We start from the raw sequence: 23433 nt of genomic DNA on the forward strand, positions 1-23433 counted from the left end.
CGTGAAGTTATTTTTCACCCTTCCTCTATGTTAGCATGACAAACTTACAAAAGTCCCTGTTATGTATTTGCCTGTTGTAAATATTAACATCACTGCAACCGCATCTCCCTCATTTGCTGTTTCTGCCCTTATTTCATGAGGTGCAGGAGGTGAATTAATGAAGATAGGCATCTGGGGAGGTGTCATATTCCTGTGAGTGCTGGGGGTGGGGATGGCTGTAGACTATTTTATAGGTGGAAATTCCTAGAGTCACATTTGTGGGTAAATGTGTACTGATTCTGCTCATCTTTGCATGTGATAAAATATTTTAGTGAAGTTATATAGTCTTGTATGTGCACATCTTTTATGATGTTTCTTCTTAAACAGGTGCATGTAATATGCAAATTATTTCAGAGAAAGTATTTAATATCTTCCTCTTAGTGGAATGAATCAGAAAGAGAAAGACAAGTGCTCTCACTTATATGTGGAATCTAAAAAAAAACCACCCCTAAACTGAACTCATAGAGGGAAGAGAATGTTCTGGTGGTTGCCAGAGGCAGGGTGAGAGCAGGTGGGGAAAATGGGTACAGGGCATCAAAAGGTACAAACTTCTGGTTATGGGATAAATAAGTCCTGCAGGTGTAATGTGCAGTAGGTTAAAAAAAAATTGGTATCTATCTCTTCTTTTAAGGAATGGCTGCATATGTTTTAAGACCTGTTTTCTGTCTTGCATTTTTCCCTTTTCTTTCTTTTTAAAATGGCTTTATTTATTTATTCATGAATGACAGAGAGAGACAGAGACAGAGACATAGGCAGAGGGAGAAGCAGACTCTTTGTGGGGAGCCTAATGTGGGACTTGATCCCAGGACCCCGGGATCACAACCTGAACCAAAGGCAGATGCTCAACCACTGAGCCACCCAGGCACCCCTTATTTTTCCCCTTTTCAAGTCAACTCATCTTTTATAGTTCCTTTGTTAGGTTAATTAAAAAAGCAAACTTTTGTGGCCTACTGACATTAAGCTTCTGCAAATGCAACTCAGATCATAACGGTATTTCACTAAGTTGTCATCTCAAAACATTGACAAGGACAGTGTTGTCTTCACAAAGTTCCTTCCAGAACATGGGTACCATTTCTTTTGTATTATTTCCAAGTAGGTACTTTGAAGAAACAAGGACTACTATTGATATCTGATTTTATGAGAGTCTCCACACCTGACCAAGCTTCCTCGAGCAGATGATAATCTTCATCCTTTCATCAGAGGACATCAGTGGGCGGCTCTCCTTCCTTGGGCTTGCCAGACTGGCACTAGCAGCTGCAGATTAGGCCAGACCAATCCTGGAAGGGTTGCAGGGGCTCCATCGCTGCCTTCCTGAGCTCGGAGTTGGCCTTGGGGCTCTGGGGCCTCAGGGGAACCTTTTGCATCTCCAGGATGCCTGTCCATTTAACAGGGCTTTGGATCAAGTTTCTACTTGGTTTTCTACCGGGATTAGATCCTGATCCTGAATCCTGGTTCCAGTGGCTGTGAAACCCTGCTTGGTCCTTGTCAGCCTCTCTGCAGATGACCAGGATGCTGATGGGGATGTGAACCCAACACACCTTGAACTACCACATCCCTGTCCACAGGGATAACTGTCCACAGTCAGGAGCTTCCAGGAGCCTTGTTTCTGCTTCTCTCTCTTACTGATGCCCTTGAGGGACCCCAGGCTTGTGACCTCCTGTAATATTCTCCCCACCTTACCTCCTCCCCCCACCCCCGCTTCTGCTTCTCCTCTTTCTGTCCCTAGGAAAGCCCCTCAAAAGGGTGAGGGCTCTTCCCAGCACCCTTAATTCCAGGCTCTTCTCCTTTGCTGCTGGCCTGAGGACAGGGTTCCTTCAAGCTCTGTGACTGGTCTCCAGTGGTCCTCTTCTGATGACTTTTCTCTGCCTGAAGGCAGCGAGAGATGTCTGAGTCTGTGTCTGAAGAGGCCAGAGGAGAGGATGGCCGAGATGACTTATGGAGATCTTGGCAACCCACATGGCCTTCAGTGGAAATCCAGGATCAGGAGATTTGGGTGTCAGGTAATGAGACTCATTTTGAAAACAAATCAACCAGAATTTTCACCAGAAGTTATTTGGGACCGAATTCAGAAAATAAAGTAGCTGATCATCCATTTACTTATTCAGTAAATACTCATGTAGAGATGAAGAGCTTGGGCTCCGAAGCCTGATGCCCAGGTTCACGGTCCCAGCTCTGCCAACCACTTGTTGTGTGACCCTGGGCATGTTCCTTAATTTCTCTGTGCCTCAGTTTCCTCCATTGAAATCCGAGCTAATAGTGCTTATTTCATAGTTGGGAGAGGTAGGAGGATTAAATGGCTCTATATGGATAAAGCTTTAGAACAGTGCCAGGATGTAATTAAGAGCTACACAAGCAGCCATTATATTTTACTGTTATTGTTATTTGCTCATTTTGTGCTGAGCACTTTACCATGATGAATAAGATTGTTTTGGGTCAAGAATGAGGCATGAAGATAAAGCAACAAAATTAGTTTTCTTTTATTGAATTAAAAAAAAAATAAACCTTGGTTTTAAAGAGAATTGCCAAAAAAAGTGCCCGAGCAGCTTTGTGAAACAGCAAAATTGCTGGAATACAGTGACCAATGACAGGGGCACGGTATTTCATTTGTTGTCTAAATTTTGGTCCCTGACCCTTTTATTGAACTTCTGACTCTCTGCAATTATCTGAAGCCATTCCTGGGCATTCCTATTGAAGTTGACAGCTGTCTGCCCTGTTTCTTACTATTTGTCCCTTATTTGTTTGTTTTGTTGTGGAGCTTTGGCTCTCCATATGGTTCCTGAGCTCTGCAGGTTCCTTTTTTACTCTTTTTTCCCATTGTCGTCTCATGCTTTTGTTCTTGTTTTGCTGATTTCATGTTCTTAATGTCTTATAGCCGCAGATCATTTATTGTAAAATTGTAAAAAGCTTTTTTTTTTTTTTCCTTTTTGGTAGCTTGGACTGTGGTCAACGTTTTTAAAGCTTAAAGTGCATGGTATTACACTGACAGGTTTTTAAAAAAATATTTTTTTTATTTTTAAAAATATTTTATTTATTTATTCATGAGAGAGAGAGAGAGGCAGCATTTGCAGAGGGAGAAGCAGGTTCAATGCAGGGAGCCCGACACAGGACTCCATCCTGGGTCTCCAGGATCGCGACCTGGGCTGAAGGCAGCGCTAAACCGCTGAGCCACCCGGGCTGTCCAAGATTTTTAAATTAGTTTGAGACAGAGGGAGAGAGAAAGAACACAAGCAAGCGGTGGGGAGAAGCATAGGGATGGGGAGAAGCATAGGGATGGGGAGAAGCAGACTCCCCACTGAGCAGGGAGCCTGATGTGGGACTTGATCCCAGGACCCTGTGATCATGACCTGAGCCGAAGGCAGATGCCCAACCAACTGAGCCACCCAGGCAGCCCATGTGCTGACAACTTTTATTTTTTTATTTATTTTTATTTTTATTTTTTTAACTTTTAAAATCATTGTTGATAGTACTAATCAATCCAGTTTCTTTCTTTTTTTTTTTTTTTTCAATCCAGTTTCTAATGAAATATTCCAAATCAACCTCAAGGCCAAACATGTTCCATCTGGAGATGGAGCCAGGGATGGAGACATATCAACCCATCCAGGGATATTTCCCCGGCGTTCACTGAGTATCACCGGGACCCATGTGAGAACTTGTAACTCACTGCTGGGAATATATTTTTCTCTAGACTGGCTTCTTCATTTGTCTTTCCCACATTTCCTTCCCTTTGCTGTCCTTTCTTTTCTGTGGTGTTATGCCTGTTTGCTGTTTCTCTTTACATCAATTATATTTAAGAAGGGCAGGTTCTGCTCTACCTTCAGATATAATGTGAATGAATTATCCTTGGTTGCTTTTCTCCTTATGTGAGAATTATTTCTTTTCTGCTTGGAGCTTTAATTTGTGTTCTGGATATCATGTTTTATCTGCTTTGCTGTTGCCTGAGGATACAAAGGAGGCGGAGCTGGAATTGTGGCTAATTGTGATTGCTGGGTTTAGATTCTCTTTGTGCATCCTGTAATTGTATGAAGAGTTGCTTTCAGGGTACGCTTGGGTTTTAGATTGCCTCCAAATTCAGAATGTAGCTTGAAAGCATTAAATTTTTTTTCAAATTATGAAGTATTTCAAACATACAACTGAGTTAGGATTTAAAATATATTAGGTGTGTAATTCAAGAAGTTAGACAAAAGACAAAGTTAACCTTTAAAAGGCTAGGAAAGGAAAAATGAGGATACGAGTAGCAATGAGTGAAATAGAGAATAAAGCAGACAGCAGTGTTTGCAGACTCAAAAACTATTTGTTAGAAAAACCAGGGACATAAAGCCCAGCAAGATTTAACGAAAAAGAGAAAAGAGCATAAATAAATTGTATTAAAAATAAATAAGGTGCACAACCATGGAGAGACAACACTTTTATTTTTAATTTTTTTTTTTTTTTGAGAGAGAGAGAGCAAGCATGAGCAAAGGAAGAAGGGGCAAAGGGAGAGGGACAGAGGATCTCAGACAGACCCCCTACTGAGCATGAAGCCTGACATGACCCTGAGATCATGACCTGAGTCGAAATCAAGAGTCGATGGTCAAATGACTGAGCCAGCCAGGTGCCCTGAGAAATGACAATTTTAAATCGTAATAGAATATTAAAAACAATTTTGTGCTGTTACCTTTCAAAACATAGATCATTTTGTAAAAATAACAAAGTTCACTGAAGAAGAACTAGGTCCTGAATAAAAAATAACAATGAAACACACTGAATTTATTTATTTATTTATTTATTTATTTATTTATTATTTTAAAAATTTTATTTTTTTATTCATGAGAGACAGAGAGAGAGAGAGAGAGGCAGAAACACAGGCAGTGGGAGAAGCAGGCTCCATGCAGGGAGCCGGACGTGGGCTCCATCCCGAGACTCCAGGGCCACGCCCTGGGCCAAAGGCAGGCACCAAACCGCTGAGCCACCCAGGCATCTGAAACACACTGAATTTATAATCAGAATTATACCTGATCCCATCCTAAAAGACAATAACCCTAGAAAGATTTAGAGATGAACTTCACTAAATTTTAAGGGAACAACAAAAAGCAACCCTTTCATTGTGCAAGCTATTATAAGAAACAGAAAAATTCTCAACTTCAGATGGCCGCACTAAAAGAAAATAAAATAATTAATAGTGTTGCTTCTAGGGCAGCCCGGGTGGCCCAGTGGTTTAGCACCGCCTTTGGCCCCAGGTGTGATCCTGGAGACCCGGGATTGAGTCCCATCAGGCTCTCTGCATGGAGCCTGCTTCTCTCTCTGCCTGGGTCTCTGCCTCTCCCTCTCTCTCTCTCTCTCTCTCTCTCTCTCATGAATAAATAAATAAAATCTTAAAAAAATAGTGTTGCTTCTAAACACAAATGGAAAGTTCCTAAATAACACATCAGGTTTTTATTAATATATGACATCAGTAAGTTAAAGGAGGGAAAAATACATGATTACCTCAAACGATGCAGCCCAAAATAAAAGAATCAATAAATTTCAGCACTAGTTCCTGACAAAGCAGGGAGCTTTCTTAATTTGTCCGAGACATTTATTGAAATGCCTACCATCATATTAATGGTAAGCCTTAAAAGAATTATTAAAGTCAAGAGCAAAACAAGGGTGTCATTATCAGTGCTTTATATTCAACATGGTACTTGAGCTTCTAGCTGTGCAATAAGACCAGAAAAGAAACGAAGTTGTTCTTATTTGCAGACAATATTGTGTCAGATCAAATAGCCTAGATTATGCCATAGAAACAACCTGCAAATCTCAGATCTTAATGCTGTAAGTCTGTTTTCACATAGGCAAAGTGTATTGCCAATTCAAGCTACTTTTAGAGGCAGCTGTCCTTTATATACTGATTTATCATTTAACGCTGCTTGGATCGTATGGCATGTTTGTATCAACGTTTACTCACCCAAGCAGTGCAAAGAGAGCTAGAGAATCAAGCATCTGCAGTGAAGTCTCTCAGCCTTTAGCACTTCAGCTCCTATTGCACTGGCCTGAAAAAGTCAGATGGCTGAGTCTAACTTCGAAAGTTTAGGAAGTGAAACCCTCTCATATGCTGGGGAGACACAAATAACCAAAATGTCAAATACAGTTATCTACATGAAACATTATAGAGAATCTGCTGATTTATTTATTCCCTATTTCCCTACTTATTGAATAGAGTTTATCAGTTTCTTCATCAGATCATTATTATCATTTGTTTTTGGTTTGCTTGTGTTATTTTCTGAGAAGATGTATGAAAATACAATTTATCTTTATAATACTGTCAGGTTTCCTGTTATATGTTTTGAGACTATGCTGCAACAAGTTTACATGTTTTTCAAGGATCTATATCATAAAATCACACGGTGAGCTGCTGTGTTGTATGGATGCTTTTGGCCTGAATTCTCTTCTGCTTCACGTGGCTGCACTAGGGCTTCCTCTGACCTTGATTCTTGCAGGTGTCTTTCCTGCTTGGCTTTGTATCTTTACTTAGGGTATGTCATTTGAATCTGCTCATGGACAGATTTTTTTTTTGTGGCAATCTGATAAATTCTGTTTTTGAATAAGTGAATTTAATCTATTTATGATTTCTGAAGTACTTGTACTTAATTTTATTATCTCCTGTGTTTTCTCTTTACTAAGTTTATTCTTTAGTTATCTTTATTATTTGTTTCCTGTTGAATAAGTAAACTTTGTTGGGTTCCCAGTCCCAACCCTGTGTTGGTTTTCAAGCTACAGACTGTATTTCCACTCTTTTAGTGATTATCCTTAATTTTGAGTCATGTGTTTTAACCATAAATAATTTAAAGATTTTCAGTATTTCTATCAACCTCCCTGTCTTGACAAGGATCTTAGTAAACTTTAATTGTCAAATGGTCTCTCTCCTTTATAAATGTTGCCTAGTGTTTGGCTTTAACTTTTTAAAAATGAAAAATTTTATTGTTACAGACATAAATTAAATTTAACCACATATTTGGTCAATTTCTCATTGTTGTGTCCTGTATTCCTTGATATAGGCCTGGGTTTGTATAGCTTGCTGAAGTGCATCCATTAATAATTCTTTTAGTGAGGCTATATGGCGATAAAATTCCTATTTGTGTGTTTGAAAATGTTTTAATTATGACTTCACTCTTTCATGTTATTTTAACTAGGTATAAAATTTGAGATGGGCAATTATTTCCCTCTGGTGTTTTGAAGGTAACACTGCATTATCTTCTGACATATTATCAGTCATGGGAGATTTCTGTGTATCTGATTGTCAGGCTTTTGTGGATAGTTTGTCTTTCTCTGGTAGCCTTTGAGACTTTCTACTTGCCTTTGATGTTCTGCAGTTTCACTAGGTTGTGTTGAGGTGTAGACTGACCTTCATCTATGATGATGGATATTCAGGCTGCAGTTTTGATTTGAGGACTCCCATCTTGCATTCTGAAAGATTCTCAGCTGATATTTCTTCTCAGCTATTCCCATTATTCTTTTCTTCAGGAACTCTTACAGTATTAAGTTGACCCACTTAACCTGTCTGCTACATCTCCTTTGACTTTTGATAAGTTCTGGCTCTATTGGAGGCAATTATCTTTGGGGGTGGTAATAATTCTCCTTTCTGTTGGGCCTTTCTTCACCCTTTGGAAGTTGGAAAGGCAGCTGTAGAGATTTGACCTTATTTTACTCTAGAGGGCCATTTCCCTCATTTCCTTGAGGTTTCCTATTTATACCTCTGTTCACTTTTCTCTGGCTTGGGAAGGGAGCTGAATAAAAATAAGATGTTTATGAATTTCAGTTCCTTACCTTTCCACTAATTTTACCACCCCAGTTAAATGTACATGCAAAATCGTTTTTTTTTTTTTTTTTTTTTTTTACAGAATTAGTGTTTTTCCCCCTGGCTACCACTTTCAAGGAATATGCCAAGAGTTGTGCTTTTCATTTGAATGTTGCTTGTCTATTTGTGGCCAGTTTGAACTGTTTTATGTTAGTGTGGACAAAATAGAGAAACAAATGCCTTGATAGCCTATTACACATTTAAGCAATATTAGTTGATAATATTATTCAAGCAATGAGCAGTAGGTCAGAGTAGGCGTTCAGTATCCTAGTTCTTATTCTTTTCAAAGATTTTATTTATTTGAGAGAGAGAGAATGAGCAAGAGAGTACAAGCAGGGGGGCTTGCAGATGGTGAGACAGAAGCAGGCTCCCTACTGAACAGGGAGCCGGATAAGGGGCTCAGTTCCAGGACCCTGGGATCATGACCTGAGTTGAAGGCAGATGCTTAACTGACTGAGCCACCCAGTGCCCCAGTTTTGTATGAAGCCTGGCATAGTGCCCAGGTGTTTGATAGCTTTGTAGAGAAACATGTGCCTATTATAGTTAGACATGGATTAAGGAACTGAGAAATTTGAAAGAAGCAAATAAGTGGTAGAGGGCTAGCCTTACTAAAGTGGATGGAAGGGTGGTGGTCAACATGTCATAGGTACAGCCTGTCACCAGTGCTCCTTAGTGCACTCTCAGAGTTTCCTGGAGAACCCATAAATAACTGAAATTGAAATTTTTTGATACTTATTTGGCTTTCTCAAGGACACAATGCTGAATTTCCCTCTTTGCTAGTTATTAACTAATCAGGTGACCCGCCAAAATGAGCAAGTAAGATTTATCATCTAGGACTGTAGCTTTTTCTTTCCATCCTGACTCTCTTGTGAATCATGGTTTTGTTTCTAAGAGTCACTTTTCCAGCTGACTCTCCCAAGGGAGAAAATAATTTATATGAAAAATAACTAAACTATATGCAAAGTGAGTAATCGTCTCCATTATTCTTTGACAGACTTCTGCTTCCTGTTTTAGATTTACATTGTAGCACTTATGTCTATAATGTCCATTGACTGATGGGCACTTTTTCCTGACTTCTAACACATGCTATTAACACTTGTCTCATTGAATCTCTTTTTTGGGTCATCTGCAGCACAGTGTGGCATGCCAAAGCAAGGTGGTTTGCGCACGTGATTCCATCAGGTAAGATGTGGAGGAGCTTTTTCAGGCTAATGAAAACTGATAATGCCAAGCATAATAGGGGAGGTTTAAATGGTTAGAGAAGCTGAATTATGAGGTTGGAATGGCATTTTTTAAAAAATATTTTATTTATTTATTCATGAGAGACACCGAGAGAGAGAGAGAGAGAGAGAGAGAGAGAGAGAGAGAGGCAGAGACACAGGCAGAGGGAGAAGCAAGCTCCTCACAGGGAGCCTGATGTGGGACTTGATTCTGGATCCCAGGACCACGACCTGAGCTGAAGGCAGGCACCCAACCCCTGAGCCACCCAGGCATCCCGGAAAGGCATTTTTCATGTGGCTGGTTCCTACTTACTCAGATTCATAGAGTCTGTGGCTCTCACCTGCTGACCCACCTCTCCTGCTGTTGACCCAGCTATAACCCCACTTGGTCAATCTTTTCTTTATCTGTTTGGTTTCTTCATTAGTCTGTGGGATGTGTTCCTCACAAACTGTTCTGAGATCAAAGAAATTTGGGCTACCTGCCTATGAAACTTCTTTTTGAAATTTACTCTGAACGTTAACTTCGTAAAGTTTCCAAAAAGTCTTGCAGTGAAGAAGCCTGTCTAATTTTGTTTAATCCATTGGTCCCCCAACTTGCAATCAACTTCTCTCCCACCCCTAAGCATTGCCCCCAAACACACACAGGTCCTCTTGGTGTCTGGTGGGCACGGTTTGGGAAAACTTGCCCTACAGTGATAGAAAGGCCTCCATATGCCTTCTAGCTCTGATCTCGGTTTCCCTTCAACCTTGATTCTTTTTTTCCTTTTTTGAGATTTTATGAACAGTTTTTATTTTTATTTTTTGAACAATTTTTACCAGAGTTCAATACCAATATAAATTTTACTCACAAAACTTGCAATTCAATGAACCCCTTGTTTTCTTTTTACTATGGTGGTAAAATATACATAAATTATGTTGGCCACATTAGTTACAATTCCATGACATTTAGTACATTTACAATATTTTCCTACCATCCCTAATGTCTAATGCAGAACACCTTTATCATGCCAAAAGGAAACCCACAGTCCCCCTGGCCCTGGCGACCACCATTCTACTTTCTGATTCTATACATCTGACTATGCTAGGGACCTCTTATAAATGGAATCATACAGTGTCTGTCCTTTTATGATGGGCTTATTTCATTTAGCGATGTGTCTTCAAGGTTCATCCATGTTTGTAGCAAGTATCAGAAAGTACTTCCTTTTAAGGCTGAAAACCATTCCACTGTCTGGATAGACCACATTTTCTTTATCCATTCATCTCTTAATGGACTTTTGGGTTATTTTCACCTTCAGACTGTTGTGAATGCTGCTGTTCATGATCATGGGTGTACAAATAACTTTTTAAGTCCCTGCTTTCTTTTTTCTTTTTTTTTAAATTTTTTTCCCTGTTTCTTTTTTAGATGGTACCCAGAAGTGGGGTTACTGTACCTTATAGTAATTCCATGTTTCATTCTTTGACGAATTGCCATACTGTTTCCCAGAGTCCTGCATCATTTTTACATTCCCACCATTTTTACATTCCCAGAGTCCTGCATCATTTTTACATTCCCACCAGCACAAGAGTGGGCTCCAGTTTCTCCACAAGCTTGCCAGGACTTGTTAATTCTTTAAAATTTATTTTTGTGATAGCCATCCTAGCAGGTATGAAGTGGTATCTCATTGTGGTTTTGATTTGCATTTCCCTGATAATGAGTGATGTCTGAGCATCTTTTCATGCATCTGTTGTCCATCTGAATATCTTTTGTGGGGGACTGCCTATTCAAGTCCATTGCCTGATTTTTGATCAGTTTTTGTTGTTGTTGATGCTAAGTTTTGATAAGTTTTGTAGTTTTGATGATGTTAACAGATAAGACTCTCTTACTGTCCTAAACCTTACTTCTGGGAAAGATGTTGGCAGCATTAATTTCTTTTCTGCCGTGCTCTCCTCCTTGTATTTCTCCATCAACCATCATTTATCACCATCTTGCTTGTCCTGTTTTCTGGTTGGACCAACTGGCTCCATTCCTTCCCATCCATGTTTTGGACCCTCATCTCTTTAGCTGTTGGCTTCTGGTATGGGTAGTTTTGTTTAAGCTCCCTTCCCCCATTGCCTTCCTTTTCTTCCTGAAGGATTGGCATCTGCTGCCTGATTTTAGCCACAGTTACTCCACTGAAGCTGCATTGTGGAAGTTTGGAAGCTTCTGACCCCACAGTCTTCTATAGGATTGACACTGATGATGGCCCTTCCTTCTTTAGATATCTTTGGTCCCTGGGGCACTCTCTGTGGCTCTGAGAAGGGGAGTGAGAAGCAGATGTAGGACTGAGGACTGTGGGTCCTGGGGCACCTTAGCTTGGCTGTAGATGCTGACTTTGACCATTAACTCACTCCACAACCCAGGCTGGTGACTTCTACGGGTTTCCTTTCAAAAGGAACATTGGAGCCCATCTTGTAAATGTGTGGGGACAACTTGTGAGTAATCATATGAAAAGCACTCAGAACAGTTGCTGGCATGCAGGAGTTGTTCTTGTTAGCTAGTGTTGGGACATTAATGTGGTTTTTCTCCTATGTATCCAGTTGAACCCTTTCTACCTCCATTTCCCCCCTCCTGACTCATGTTTTCTAAATTCTCTTCTTTGCTCTTCATTACTCTGTTCCCAGACATTGTCTCACTCTTGCCATTTTAATCTTTGCTTTCTGCAGTCAGATCTAAACAGGTCAGTTCTCTACATTTTAGTAGGAGGCTTCTTGCAGCACACAACTGTGCTGTAGGGACATATGTTTTGGAGGACATTTGACTCTTGTCAGATCATTGCACATCAGCTGCCCCCTCGCCAGCTCATTAACAACCATGTGAATTCCACTTCAAATGTAAGAATTTGTATTTTTACCAATTTCTATGAATTGCATTATTTTGAAGATGGAATTGCAAATGTCATCATGTACAGTGGACTACATCAAATGATTATATCCTGGGAAAAGTTAAGATGAGATTGTAGGGATTTATGAATCAAACAAACTAGCATCATATAAGCCTTAGGAATGATCTAGAGTGTTGCCTGAGTGCTTACTAGTTCTTGGGAACTGTGAAGTATTTACTTGCTTTTCACAAAAACTTTAGGAAGTAGTTAGCACTACTTTCTAATTTTACAAGTTTTGCATTTCTCATATATAGAGAAAATGGAGCCTTAGTAAGGTAAATATCCTCAGAGTCTCATAACTAGCAAGTGATTGACTTAAGATTTGATCAGTTCCCTGGGTTCCAAACATAGGACTCTCAATATCTTATTTTCTCATTTTTCATTGTATTTTTTTCTGCCACCTTTCCCTTTATTGGATATACAAGGGCTTAGTCCATTTTAAAGAGAGGATATGTGCATATTTCTTAGTAATATTTTGTTTTAATATTTGAATTAATTCAGTACTGGTTTTGGTTTTATCATCCCTGCTCTTTTCTGTAATTTTTATTTTCTAAATTCTTTGAGAGCTTAGTTTTTTTTTTTAAGATTTTATTTATTTATTCATGACAGAGAGAGAGAGAGAGAGAGAGAGAGAGAGGCAGAGACACAGGCAAAGGGAGAAGCAGGTTCCATGCAGGAAGCCTGACATGTGGGACTCGATCCTGGGTCTCCAGGATCACACCCCGGACTGAAGGCGGCGCTAAACCGCTGGGCCACTGGGGCTGCCCGAGAGCTTAGTTTTTAAAAATTTTCTTTTCTTTAATAATGAAAATGCTTAAGGCTATGCGTTTGCCTCTGAAAGCAACTTTGAACACATCCTAAGGAATGATATGTGGTGGTCTCGTTTGTTTCATTTTATAGTACTTTGTTATTACACATTTAATTTCTCCTTTGACCTCTTAGTCAATTTTCTTTATTTCTAAGTATAATCTTGATTAAACTTAATGTTAATTCCTTTATTGCTTTATGGTTAGGATGATAGCCTACTGTTTTCCTCTTAAGTCTGTATACAGTTGCATTGCTATTCAGAAGTACATGTAGTTGTAATAATGGAAATACTGGTTTAAAATGAAAATGAGTAGGATTTGAAAATCTTGTAATTCACTTATTTTATTCAAAATTTGAGTTCCTGTTTCTCTAACTGATGTGTTTTGTTTCTCTTTATTATTAAAATAGAATATATATTCTCAATAAAACTCTTGGGGGCAGTTTTGTTTTTTTTATAGAAAAGTAGTCCCTACTCGTTGTGTAACAACCAGCACCCAGAGCCAGATACCAGTGAAAAAATGAGGAGGTGTTGTTAAGTGGAACAGGACGACTCTCTAACAAACCCACCAATGTTTAACAATTTTAATGAACTTTAAAAAAGTGTCATATTTTCACTGTGAATCATTTCACATTAAAATCTGTGGTTTTCCTGCCAGAATTATCTTTAGGGAAAGCTATGTACTTTCAGCCAGATTTGGAGCACAGGGAATGTGAGTGAACTGGAAGCAGATCCCACAAGAAACTCAGGTGTCACAGGGGGGATTTCCTGAGCATCTGGGTCCTGGTTCTGTTAATATTCCCTGTGACAATCTTAGCCACACTCCCCGACACACACACATGACAGTGACTCAGTCAGCATTTGAGCATGGGTTATTTAGGTCAGTGAAATTTCTCTCTCACACATTTCTGGCCTCTCCTATTGATCCATGGCATCCATGCTGGGTTTTCAAGGAGAAGAACCAAAAGACACGAGGGGGTGAGTGGCATTTGACTAGAGATGATGTTTGCATGTTAACATTTTCTTTTTCTGTCTCTGGGAACATGGTTTTCATAGATGCACTGAAGAGCTGTGATTGCCTAGAGGGGGCCCAAGGAGGAAAGGGGGGGCCCAGGAGGCAGGATGAGGCACAAATACCAAAGGAAGGGCAGGACACAGCTGAATGGACAGAGAGCCTCCACCGAGCTGTTCTTGAGTCTTTTTTATTTTTTTATTTTTATTTTTTTAAGTCTTTTTTAATGTAACCATTTGTCTTTGATAACTATTCCTCCCTGTTGAGTTTTCTCCAAACAGAAACAAAATCTAGTGGGGAAAAATTATGTGGAAAAAACCGTTTTCCCTTTCAATGTCTTCACAGAGAGAGGAGGAACACCCTGACAGGACTCCTTGCTCGTGGGCGGAACTCTGTCTAACACTGCTATTGTGTTTGCTGCTTGGCAAAGCACGCTAAAAGCACACTGCAGATATTCAGGTAATAATGGCTTTGAGTCATTTTATCCATTTATTCTTTAGTAAATGTATAAGTGTCCTAGGGCTGCCTTAACAAGGTACCGCAGGCTACAGGGCTTAAACAAGAGAGGTTTATTGCCTCACACTCTGGAGACCAGAAGTCTGAGGTCAAGTTGTGGAGGGTGGGGTCTGAGGGCCACAAGAGAAAATCTGCTCCAGGCCTCTCCACCAGTTTCTGGTGGTTTGATATCAGTCCTTGATGTTCCTTGGCTTGGGAAGCATCACCCTGATCTCTGCCTTCATCTTACATGGTGTTCTCTCTGTGTGTGTGTGTGTGTGTGTGTGTGTGTGTCCATATTTCTTTTCAGAGGGGCACCAGTCATACTAGATTAAGGGCCTATCCTACCCTGGCATGGCTGCATCTTATTACATTTGCAATGACCCTACTTCTAAACAAGGTCATATTCTGAGGTCCTGGGGATTAGGACTTCAGCATATGAATTTGGCAGAGAGAAACACAGTCAAACTCATAAGAGTAAATATTTACATGTTCAGTGAATATTTACTGAGCATCTATTATGTCAAAGGTGTGTTATAAGATATTGAGATTTAAATAAACATGAAAATTTTTTTTTCTTGTCTCAAATCGCTTAAAGTTGGAGAGAGCTATTTAAAAAAATAGCTGTGGTTGGCAGAGTTGTAGTAAAGGTAGGTACAAGGAACTGTGGTGCTGAGAAGGGAATTGGTCAAGCCTCTTCACTGGGAAGTGATCAAGCTTCCTTCTCTGTAGGGGAAAAGTTTGAGCTGGACGTGAAGGGATTCAAAGGACTTTATTAGATAGGCTGTGTGAGACAAAATGGTACATTCACGGAACTTCAAGCCATTTTGTGGTAGAGGTGTAGGGTGCGCTGTGATGGACTGCCACTGAAAAGCAATGCTATTGGACTTTTGGTTTGGGGAATGTTCTTCTGATTGATAGCATGGAGGCTAGAGTGCAGGTGGTTAAGTCTAGAGTCTGTGAGATAAAACTGTAAATGGCCATGGGTCTGGTGCTTGTGTCACTGAGTGGATTCCAAGGCCCTTCAGTTTCAGAAGAGTGAAACTTGAGATGTCTGTGAGATGTCCAGTTGTAGTTGGATTTGGAGTTAGGCAAAAAGTGTGAAGGACAGTATGGCTTTGGGGATTATTTTGTGTATAGCCATGGGAGTGGATGAGCGGGGTTGTATCAAACAGAAGAGAGGGTCAGGGGCACACCTGAATTTTAGGGGCAGGATGAAGAAAAGGAGTCAACAAAGGAGAGCCACAGAGAAAAATCAGGGAGGTTGGAGTAGAGATGATGGGTACCCCATAGAAGCCGAAGAGTATGGAAGTTACAAGAAGAAAAGCTTGGACAGAAGCACCTGACATCACAGTAGGTCATGGAAGATAAAGCCAAAAAAGCCACTGTGCCCTGTGGCTCAGTCTTGACATTATACTTTCAAAGTCTTTTCTGATATGTATGTATCACCAGTTTGATATCCAAAAGGCAATTTGAACCTTTACTGAGATCTTTGAAAGGACACACCAAAGATGACTGCATTCACAATGCCTGGCAAAATTTTCAATTCTTGTTACTCCCACTCTGTATCTGTCACTTTCTGAGATCCCTTGTTCCCTTCCTCTAAATTTTTGAAATGTTTCTCTGATCTAGCCCCTGCCGCTCCTTCTTTTACACTAGCACTTCTTATCCTCCATGTTGATTCTTTTTTTTTTTATTTTTAATTTTTATTTTTTCCATGTTGATTCTTTTCTGTTCCTCTAGTCACTCTCTACCGTTTCGAGCATTTCTCAATTCTTCCCTCATCTTCTGCCCAAACTCTGTGTAAGGAACAGGCTGGTAAAGACAATATTCTTGGTAGATCAGGGTAGAGAAATAGATTATAAGTATCCGCAATCTAAGTCTTTCCTGACTCAAACCAGACTGTTGGTCATCTTTGCAGAGTGCATTCAGATAAGCAGTGGGAGTGGAAGCAGTTTGCAGTGGATTGAAGATAATTAATTAAGTGGTGGGTGAAGCAGTACAAGGGGTGAGTATAAACTGTTTATTGCTGAAGCTTGATTTGGAAGGGAAAGAAAACAAGAGGCTGACAGAAGATGTCTGGTGATTGAAATAAGGTTCTTTAAACATTTTTTTGGAGTGAATTTTTGTTTTACAGTCATACTTAGAGCAGATTGTCATCTTAAGAGAAAAACCACCACCATTTGCATTGCTTTTTATTATTTATTGTCATTAGAAGTGATGAGGACAAAATTCATAGTTCCCCCAGACCTGAAGCCCGAATCCCAGAACACAGATGGGGATGGAGGTCTAAGTGTGGATACACTTGGAGAGATAGAAATGAGCTGAGCATTGGAGCTTATTGATCTAGTGAAAGAGGAGTCTTTTTGTTTTATGGTCATAGACACTGCCCAGGTAGTCACTTCAGATCATTTATTCACCAAATATTTGTATGCCTCCTACTATTTCTTAACCACTGCGTTAGGCCTTGAGGTACCTGGAGCTCTGGGGGGTGTAGCAGAGCAACTCCATATTCCATCATTCCTGTTCCAAAGATTCCCAGTAGGATGTGACTATTGAGCTCTTTTATTAGAAGGCTGAGTGATTTAAGTCAGAGAGCAGGGCAGTGGTTGCCATGATTCGTCTTGAGCAGGAAGCAGATGTAGACAAATGTCTCTGCATCACATGAGGGGCGTGAGACTTTGCCTTGACCAGCTGTCTTGCACCTTGGTCCCTTGGTAATAGGGAATCCTAAAAAGTAGGTGTGACTCAGCGTTACTTGTCACCACTGCAGTAAGGTTTTCTCAAGTTCACTATTTTGAGAAAAGGTCAGTTTTCAACTAGTGAAATAGTTATTTTGTATACTGACATTCACTTTCTCTGCTATGGAGATGTCTTGAATTGGTAAGAGTATTTGTAACCAGAGGATATTTATATACAAATGGTAATTGTGAAATTTGTTTCTAGCATGTCAAGGAAAAATTTTGCTTTCTTAAGAAGACTACTAAGATATTTGCCCAATCTCCCTTCCATGTGCTAATTTCTCTCAAATAGCGACTGGTTTACCCTTCATGGCTCATATTTGTAAATGAAAGTCTGGGTTGAACAGTCCTGGAAGGTTGAGTGAAGTCTCTTGGCGACTGTGTAGGTGTCAGTGCTTGAATCGTGAAAAGGGGGACTTCATCTTCCTTCATCTATGAGATTCTTTTCCAAGTGCCATGGCCTCAAAATTTTGCCAGAGCCTGGGCAGAGGCATCTGCTTCAGGCCAGGCCAAGTAATCTTGAGCCCAGCAAGCAAAGTCAGGAAGTTTTATCGTATTTCTATTAGAAAAACAAAGTTCATTTCCTCATTGTGGGTTATCAGTGGAATCCTTCCAGAAGATAATCAACAAGTAAGATATGCTGGAGGAAGTTATCTGATCATTGTGTAGGAATAAAACGACAGGCCTAAGAACGTAGTTCATCACCTTGAGGTAGAAATTGCCCACCTGTTACAGAGCATCCACTGTGAAACCAGAATCTTCGGCTCCACCTCCTGCAGTGAAATCAAAGGACCCTGGTCCAAAGGGCATCCTAGCAGAAGACAAATGGTCACAGTGGCATTAACAATAGTAGAAGCCTCAAGGGTGGGCCTGCCTGTCCTGACCCAACTGCTGATGCTTGGATTCAGCTTTTTGCTCGTTGATAGATTTTTGTTGTCTTCTTCTTCCCTGTCGTCTGTCAGGGTTGAGAGGTAGCCATGAGTGACAAAATTCATGGAAAGAAAGTTTTCCCATAATCAGAGGAAGTAGCAGGTTGAGGGCGACCTTCGTGTGCCTTGGAGATTGAAGGTGTTTGGGTCAGGAGGGTGTTCGGTGGAGGGTCAGTTGCACTGGAGAGTCCTTATTGCCATGTTGGCAAATTGTGTAATGCTCTTGACTTTTGCGTCTGGAGAGCCATGGTTTATTATTGTGTATATGCACTGTTTTCTCAATGAAAATTATCTTGCATCCTCCTCCGCATCTGACTACCTCCCAGGACCAGTAGGCAAATTAATGTGACTAATGTGCTATTAGTTCCCATCTTTCTTCTCAGCACAGCTTTTGTTTCCTTCCATGAGAAAGCATGTGAAGTTATGTCTGAACCCCCTAACGACGCTCCACACGCTGCTGCTGGTGACCCCCTCAGCCTCCCCAGTGTGAGCAGTAGGGGGTGAAACTCTCAGTATTTCTTCTTCTGTTGAAGTAAGCCAGGTTCTATTTCTTCTGGGAAATAATTGAAGTCTTATGAAATGTACATAAAACAAAAATACCTAAGGCACTGAAATATTTGGTGAAAAAAAATTCATCCCAAGGAGATGTCCTATAAAGTGAAGGTTTGTTTTCAGGTAAGAAAATGTCTCCATGTTGCAAAAAGCATGATTTGGCTTTCGGAGACATGGGCATCTTCTCACTGATTCATTCAGAACTTTCCTTTGGGGTCGTATGTGGCAAATATTGTGTGTTGGCAGGCGCTACAATGGTCAAAAATGTGGAAGATGGTTCTTACTCTGTGCTGGGGTTATCAAGCAGTGGGAATGCTAGCCAAAGTTTGCACAAAGAAATAATAAAGTATGACCCATTAATGAAATTGATTAAATACCATATGGGGGTGCCATGAGTAGTAAATGAAGGAATGGCTTTGCTGAGGAATTGGTCAGGGTCAGGGGTGAGCTAGAGTTAGCTGAGCAGAAATGGCATGGCAGGGGTGGAGGTCGGGGGTCACAGGTGGAGAAAGCCAGAAAGCACAGCGGGAGAGCCATTTGCACAGAAGGGAAGAAACAGGTCTGTTCATGGGGCTGAAGGGAACAGGTGTGGCCTGAGGGTAGAGGCATGGAGGTGGATTGGAACAGATTGTGCAGGGCATGGGCTGATTGATAAGTAGCTCTTTGAGTCCTCATCTGAAAGATCAGCTAAACATGTTGGTCGAGAAATGAAATTTTAAGCCATGAAGACACATTGCGTGCAGCTCAAGTCCAGCCCAAACGCTGCCTGTTGCTTCCACTGCTTCTTGTTTGGGGCACTTCATGTAAACTGAAATCCGGGCAGGCCATATTTCCAGAATGGTCACACTCACTGGTTTGAATTATTTTTCTTCCTTTTCCTGTTCTATGGTTTGCGTGCCGAATTCCTGTCCCTCTAGAATTCTGGAGGAAGGGCCCTCAAGCAGCCTAGAGTCTATGGCTCTACCATTTGGGCCACAGGCGTGAGGAATAATTGGGGAGAAGCTGCTCCTTGAGAGAAATCTCTTGTATTTGTTTTCAGAGTGTTTTATATGCTGTTAAAGATGCTATCCCTCTTATATTTCATCAGACCCAGGCAATCAAAGAGCTTTTCCAAATTTTCTGGATTTTTTGACATAGTTGATTGCACAGAATAATCAGCAACCCCATTAATAACATTCTGCTGTATCCTTTCTGCTATGTTATTAATTTGTTTTAATTTTTGTTTAGAAGAAAAGTCCCAGGTCTTAGCTTACTGAAATAATCCAAAGCTTGCTTATTTATTTAAAAAGCCCACTGTAGGGATCCCTGGGTGGCGCAGCGGTTTGGAGCCTACCTTTGGCCCAGGGTGCGATCCTGGAGACTCCGGATCGAATCCCACATCGGGCTCCTGGTGCATGGAGCCTGCTTCTCCCTCTGCCTGTGTCTCTGCCTCTCTCTCTCTCTCTCTCTCTCTGTGACTATCATAAATTAAAAAAAAAAAAAAAAAAAAAAAAGCCCACTGTAGATTGGCCTTCCTAAATCTATGGTCATCATTTTGTTGTTGTTGTTCCTTCTGACACTGTGGATAAAACTGTCCTGTATGATTGTTGAGTGTTATTTGGGCCATTGAGAAAAGAATGCTGTGGAGGTTTAAAGAAATCTGGATTTTAAAAACCTTGAGTTGTGCTTTCAGTTTTTGAAGGTTTGAGAGCTGCAAGTTAAGCATTTTTTTTCTTAATAGAGAAAGCTTCAGCAGGGGGTAGATTGCAGAGCAAGGGGATTGCAGGAGTGCCTCTGAACGCCTCCCCTTCCCCCAAAGCACATTTATGTCTCTACCTCTCTGTTTCAGAGTCCAAGTCACCAGGCCAGGTGCAGTTATCATGTCTGTGTTAGAAGAGAATGAGTCAGGAGGGTCTAGAAATGGTGCTTCCCACTGGGAAGCACAGCAGAAAGCCTGGGAGGCTAACCCTTGCCTCTGGGTAGTATGTTCATGTAACTGAAGATGACCCAGGGAGTCGGAGGAGACCCCAGGACTACTCACAGTGACCAGCACCCTGCCTTTCACATAGTGTAGGTGCTCAGTAAATGTTTGGAGATTATCCTTGCTATGGACTGAATTATACCTCCCTCCAGATTCAGATGTATGTGGTGGCATTTGGAGGTGAGGCTTTGGGGAGATAATTAAATTTAGATGAGGTCATGAGTGTGGGGCTTGTGTGGTGGGATTAGTGTGTTTGTAAAGAGGAGACCCAAAACACAAGAGAGCCCTTGTGCACATTCCCTCTCTCCTTCCCTCCCTCTTTTCATCCTCTCTCTTCCCTCTGCCATGTGGGGACACAGTGAGAAATTGGCTTTTGTGAGCAAAGAGGGTGGCTCTCACCAGAACCCAACCATGCTGGCAGCCTGATCTCCGACTTCCGCCTCCAGAGCTCTGAGTGAGAAATGTCTGTTGTTCAAGCCACCCGGTCTGTGGTATTTGGTTGCCTAAAATGTCAATCCTGAAAATGCCTCCCTAAGACTCTAAATTCATCAACTCTGGGACCAGTGATCATTGGTATGAACTGTGTGCTCTAGCTCCTCAGACTGGAGCAGCTATAATCGAAGTTAGTGGGAAGCTTCTCTGTCGTACTATGGGTAGGAGAGGGAGGCCCCATCAGACCCCAGACTCCTCAGTGAATAAGGCCTCGCGAAGGACTATGAACTCCCTGGTGTCCTCAGAAAAGGCCAGACCTGGGGCCCGCCCTACCTGGTCTCCAGCTGCCCTCCCAGTGTACATCATCCTGTTTCTGGAACCCACCAGGCCTTTCCAGATTCCCTGCCTCTGTCCAGCATACCTCTGTTCTCTCCTCTGCCCTGTCAAAGAAAAACCAGAGCTGTACAACAGATAAAGCAGCAAACCAGGTTTCAGTCTGGAATTATTGCAGTGGAGGAGAGACCCTGGGATAGAGCTGGCTTCAACTCCCAATAGGGCACAGACAAGTAGGAAGTACAGCTGAGGAGCAGAGAGATGGGGGTGGTGGTGCTGGGGTGGGGGAAGCCCTTGAGAGATTCCTAGGAGGAAACATCAGGGGTCAGGTTCTGGCCAAACCAACCTAGCAGGGTTCTAGCTAAAATTGGGCGGATGTCTGAAGGTTGAGATCTCATTGGGAAAGGAATTGGAGGACCCTGACGGGCGCCTGGTCAGGAGAGGGTTCCTCTCACACTCTGCTAGCTGTTGTTCTGCTCGTGCTGTGGGCCCTAAGGCCTTCCAGGTCTGTCTTCTTCATGGAACCTGGACCCCTACTTGCCACAGGGGAGCCTCTCGGGAGGCTGAGGCAGCAAAAGGGCCTGGGGTGAGGACACAGTGCTCACTCCCTTGTGACAGCCATGGGCTATGCCGAGAGTGCTTCCAACAGGATAGGGTCCTGTCTTCATTGACCAGCCTGGAAAGACAGGCACAGGATGCCCCCTGAGGCCATGCTGGCCCGCAGCCACTGCCCAGTGAGAGGCGGATGATAAATGGGGTTTCTGTTCACAGCTTCTGGTTGGGCTCATGAGATGATGTGAAAGGCAGAGAGATACCGTTCTGCACTGGGGTGGGACACTTGAGTGCCCTTCTCACCAGAGAGGAGCCCTCTCTGAACACCTGCGTGTGCGGGCCTGGGCCACTGGCTCGCAGATGCCCCACGGCGGGTGGGCGGCTGGTGGGAGAGTCCATGGCCACCGCCTCCTCCTGGTGGGCCTCTGCTGAGCCACTGCAGGAGCCAGGAAGGTGCTAAAACAGTTTGTAAATGGGAGCAGGGCTGAAATAGAATTATGGTTCATTTTATTAAATAGGAAACAATTTTAACATTGTGAGCCACTATCACCATTTAGAAAATATAGTTAAAAAGTACACTTTATCCAAAAAAGTGGTGAAAGGGTGCAGCTCGCAGATGTTCCACACTGCTCGACCTCAGCCTGACCTCCTGGCCCTGGGACAGCTGTGGCCGTGCCAGATAGCAAGACCAGAGAGAAACAACCATGGGCATGAGAACCTTCTCAGAGTGACTGGTAATGTGGGGGCCACCCATCTCCCCCAGTGCTTCCCACTTCCACTGTCCTGGCTTCCCTCCAGGTGCCACACTGCTGTAGTTCTGAGTGTGACCCTCGTCACTCGGGGGTTTGAGCCTGTCTGCCACGGGCTGCGTGGGACCCTGAGGACCAGAGAAGAACTAATTACTTGGGATCCAACACCTACGATGGGAAAAAACCCTATGTTCTTATTTTCACAAACCTCCAACTGAAATGTAGCACTTTCTTCCATCATGAATGTGGGCACCATATTGGTTTCCTGGGGCTGCCGTAACAGTGTACCCCAGGTGGGTGGCTTAAAACAATGGAAATGTATTGTCTCACAGCGCTGGAGGCTGGAAGTCTGAGATCAAGGTGTGGGCAGGGTTGGTTCCTTCTGAGGCTGTGAGGGAGAACCTGCTCCAGGCCCCTCTCCTGGCTTCTGGTGTGTGCCGGCCGTCTTGACTTTCCTAGGCTTGTAGAAGCATCACCCAATCTCTGCCTACATCTTCCCATGACATTCTCCCTGTGTGTTTGTGTCTAAATACCCCCCCTTTTTTAAAAGAATTTTTTAAAAAATTTATTTATTAATGAGAGATACAGAGAGAGAGAGAGAGAGAGAGAGAGGCAGAGACACAGGCAGAGGGAGAAGCAGGCTCCATGCAGGGAGCCTGACATGGGACTCGATCCCGGGTCTCCAGGATCAGGCCCTGGGCTGAAGGCAGGCGCTAAACTGCTGAGCCACCAGGGCTGCCCAATACCACTTTTTTATAAGGACACCAGTCATAACTGGATTATGGCCCACCCTAATGACCTTATTGTAACTTGGTAAAGACCCTATCTCCAAATGGGGTCATATTCTGAGAGACTAGGGGTTAGGTCTCCAGGACACCAATTTGAGGGGGACACAAATCAG

General features: G+C 42.1%; 1 protein-coding gene across 5 annotated transcripts in view; it reads left to right on the top strand.

Moving 5' to 3' along the window:
- The window catches only part of B3GALT5 (beta-1,3-galactosyltransferase 5), a 38448-nt gene that overhangs the window by 2665 nt on the left and 12350 nt on the right, over positions 1–23433 (top strand). For 2 of the 5 annotated variants that reach the window (XM_038581524.1, XM_038581521.1), the window contains exons 2-3: positions 14135–14248; positions 16206–16292. The gene's annotated coding sequence lies outside the window, so the exon portion shown is untranslated. Of the gene's footprint in view, positions 1–2019; positions 2040–9013; positions 9035–14134; positions 14249–16205; positions 16293–23433 lie in introns of those variants that run through there. The other 3 variants (XM_038581523.1, XM_038581522.1, XM_038581525.1) reach the window with 3 other exon arrangements.

Source organism: Canis lupus, chromosome 31, assembly GCF_011100685.1.
Source record: "Canis lupus familiaris isolate Mischka breed German Shepherd chromosome 31, alternate assembly UU_Cfam_GSD_1.0, whole genome shotgun sequence".
Taxonomy (NCBI): domain Eukaryota; kingdom Metazoa; phylum Chordata; class Mammalia; order Carnivora; family Canidae; genus Canis; species Canis lupus.